This window comes from Emydura macquarii, unplaced genomic scaffold (assembly GCF_026122565.2).
Source record: "Emydura macquarii macquarii isolate MOO-44397 ecotype Brisbane River unplaced genomic scaffold, CSIRO-AGI_Emac_v2 contig_1622, whole genome shotgun sequence".
Classification (NCBI taxonomy): Eukaryota; Metazoa; Chordata; order Testudines; family Chelidae; genus Emydura; species Emydura macquarii.
This window is the reverse complement of record NW_027131759.1, coordinates 24,354-28,184: the sequence shown is the minus strand read 5'-3', so window position 1 is coordinate 28,184 and position 3,831 is coordinate 24,354. Positions and strand designations below refer to the sequence as shown.

Below are 3,831 nucleotides of genomic sequence, written 5' to 3'. Positions count from 1 at the left end.
TCATCGCCACAGTGACAGAATTTGTCCTCTTGGGCCTCACCCAGAGTCCTGAACTGCAGCGATGCCTCTTAATTGTCTTCTTCATAGTCTATGTTACAATTTGGTTGGGAAACTTCACCATCATCACCATTGTGATCACTGACCACCGGCTCCATACCCTGATGTACTTCCTGCTGGCCAACTTGGTTTTCCTAGATGTCAGTGACTCATCAGTCACTGTTCCCAAATTACTGTTGTGTCTTCTCTCCCAGCACAGAACCATCTCATTTAATGAGTGCATCCTCCAAATGTTCTTCTTCAATTTCTGTTTTTGTGTTGCTGGCTGTTGATCGGTATGTAGCTATCCATCAACCCTTACAATACTTGACTATCATGAATCAGCGTGTGTGCATGGGATTGGTGGCAAGGGTGTGGCTGGGTGGATTTGCTCACTCAATTGTTTAGATTGGACTGGTCCTCTAGTTGCCGTTCTGTGGTCCAAACGTCCTGGACAATTTCTTCTGTGATGTTCTGCAAGCCATCAAACTGGCCTGCACCTACACCTACTTGGTCGAGTTGCTGATGGTCTCGTCATAGTCATGTTCATCATCCTGCTTGTTTTGTACATCGTCATCTTAAGGAAGATAAAGAAACACATCACAGACGGGAAGCGCAAGGCTCTGTCCTCCTGTGGAACCCAGTTCACAGTCATGTGTTTACAATTCATACCCTCCATCTTCATCTGTGCTCGGACTTTCTGGAAACTCCCCCTGGACAAGTTGGCTTCCGTCTTTTTCACTGCAATCACCCCGATGCTGAACTTAATGATCTACATGCTGAGAAACGCTGAGATGAAGAAGGCCATCAGGAGACTGATGAGCAGAATCCTGTTCTCAAGGAAGAAACTATAAAGACAGAATTTATCGTGAATGCTCTTTTATTTTTCATTTTGTAATAATTATCCCACATCATCTTCCCATCAGATTACATTTTTTCGTTCATAATTCCTATTTGTGACATTAGGGAAAAATGTATTGGTCAGCCTCTTAGCATGAAGTTTGTTTTCATTATATTCAGCTTCCAAATAAGGTATTAATTCCTTATGCATTCTACTTAACCCTGATTTGGGGATCTCTGCCATTTTCTCCACTGGAAGGATTGCCCGTTCTTTATGTCTCCATACTACTAATGTTGATGGTTCTGTCCTTCTCCAGACATGAGCTCTCAGAGATCTTGCCACTAACAAGTGAATCGGCCCTTTTGTGAGTCTGTAACCAACTTTGTACTATAGCTATGAGATCTATAGGTGGTCAAACTTTAATAATCTTGAAAAATCTATTTTGTTTCTTCTAAAAGTTGTGTTATTTTTGTCTGATTATCTTAGGGCATTGCCAGCATATATACAGACAGGCTGCTATTCCTCCACATTTTCTCTTGTGTTTATGACTCCATTTCTTATATATTTTCCTGTGTTTAAGTGGAGTGAATTAACATAGAAGAAGTATATGGTAATAATTTCCATGAATAGTTACACAAATGGATGTGTTTTTAGCCTTCCTTCAGATTTGTTGCCATTCTTCTAAGTGATATCTCTTTTTAGATTCTTTCCCCATTTTTCCATAAATGTGCTCTTGGCGTCTAGTGATGTCAGAATACATTCACTGTACATGAGGATCTCACCTTTCATAGCTTCTGTCAGCCGAGCTCCTTGCACGCAGCTGGGGTGCTTGAAGCCCTCTTCCCCCCACAAAAGCTCCCTGTCTACCAGCCTCCCATTGCCCTTTATTTTAGGGACTCCTCACAGCGCCTCCCCATCTTCCCTCCACTAGGGGTTCCATGTGCCCCTCATCCTGGCCGTCTCCAATACCAGGGTCTCCATCCTTCTCCCATAGCAGTGGTTCTGTGTATGCCTCCTTCCCTCCTCTCCCCATACCAGGATCTTCATTTTCTCCCCTATGTACATCCCCCATTTCCACCTTTCCCCCACATTTCCTCCTAGTCCTTACCTTATGTGTCTGTTTTCTTTCTCTAAGGGTAATGCAGGGTGTCAAGACGTTAAATTGTGTTGGGATAATTGACTGAGATGAGATCGAGTATTGTTCTGATGGAGTGCTTGAATAGTGACATAAATCAGTTGTATGACTTATTGCCAATTGCAGAGGTGGTCATAACCGAGACTGTGCTAATCAGATTGCAGGAGCTCCAAGTGTCCCACATTTTTCCTCTTTTGGTTTCTGATTTTCCCCAAAATCAAGAGGGTTCTGGCCATTGGTGCCTAAAACATTCCTTGAAATTTTGGAACCAATGAGATGTGCTATTGAGAAGTTATTACACTATAGACAGACCAACCGAGAAATAGACAGAAATGCTGTTGAGTTTAGTTTATGACCAGCATAGACTTCATCAACCAATGGGAATCAAGTTCTTTGAGGTGTCTTTTCCTCTTATTAGTAGGTCCATCAACGTTAACATTCTTCTAAAACTTGGGCTTTCTACACTGGATTATAAAGCATTCAGTCACAAATAAGGAAACAATGGTATATTCATCTTTCCTATGTGTTCTTTGATGGTATTAATTTCTTCAGTCAATACAGAGTTGTATTAATAACAATAACAATAAGTATATAATTAATATAGAGTGGTATGCTCTTTTTCTCCTGTACTCTTCTTTCACTTCTCAAGTGTAATTATGACACCATGGTTGTTTCCCTTTTGCATTGGTCAAAACTTTTTTTTGGGAAGGAGCAGGAATCAATGTGCTAAATTCTGTTAGAAGCAGATATATTGTATGTAGAGCAGCTAAATAGAGTCATAGAGCGTAAGGGCAAAAGGGATCAACTGGTCATACAGAGCCTGACCTCCTGTATATTACAAGCCATTAGATTTCACGTATTTACCCCCGTGTTGATCTCAATAACTTGAGCTTGGCTATGTTGCCCTTTTTGATACAAGTGGTTAGCCGGAGTTCGGGGCCTTGTAACTTGCTCCAGCCAGGAGCAGAAAATGACCATAACATCTGCTACTTTCTTTGATGCAGTCTTGTTTATTTACAATTAATGTACAAATTCCTGCTTCTCTGAACACAGGAGGAACCAAAGACAAAAGCGAGCATTCTTTGTTTACAGAACCAAGCTTGCTTCATTCAGAATCGTGAGCCTAGAACCTCTCTGTAGGCTTCACCCAGGGTCACATCTTGTTTACAGACCGCTGCTTTGCTTTCTTCTTTCTGCTCTTGATCTCTCCCTGTTTCTTGTCTAGTCTTTTTAATGAGCACACACCTCTGCTCATAACAATCGCGTGCGCACACACACACACACACCCCCCTCCCCAGAACAATCAGCCAAATACATGGGCCTTTTTCTGTTCTTTCAATGTAATCTGATTTTCAACAGGTGAAAAGTGCCAAAACTAGTGGTATTTTGAAATGTCAAAAAGTAGTTCAATATTGAGTGAATGTCTCACGCCCAAATGTTGGCTTTTTCCTTGTTGCTTTCCAATTCATTTTTTTAAACTTTTCATTTTGCAAACTCATCTGATCTTTTGATTTTTTTTTCTTTTTGTTATTTTCTGGGGGTTTTTTTTGTTTGTTTGTTTTGTTTTGTTTTTTTTAATTTTGTTTTTTTGGTACAAAACCAAATTCTGAAATCTTGGACTTTCCCCATGGAAAGAAGCACCGTCATTTCCCTCTGCTGTTAAACAGCATTGTAGTGTTCAGAGAGAGAAGTGGCTGGGTCATTTCCAGGAATGGCCGCCAGATAATGTCATGCTCTCGGGGCCGAGGCCGGCACATCCCACCTGTTCTGGGCCGCTCCGAGTCTCTAACTCCAAGGGGAAGCTTGTGTGATCCCAAAG

At 41.4% G+C, this 3,831-nt stretch overlaps 1 pseudogene; it reads left to right on the top strand.

The window, feature by feature from the left end:
* The first annotated feature begins 8 nt into the window (after nucleotides 1–8).
* Nucleotides 9–890, top strand: LOC137157878 (olfactory receptor 4D10-like; annotated as a pseudogene).
* The last annotated feature ends 2,941 nt before the right edge of the window (nucleotides 891–3,831 follow it).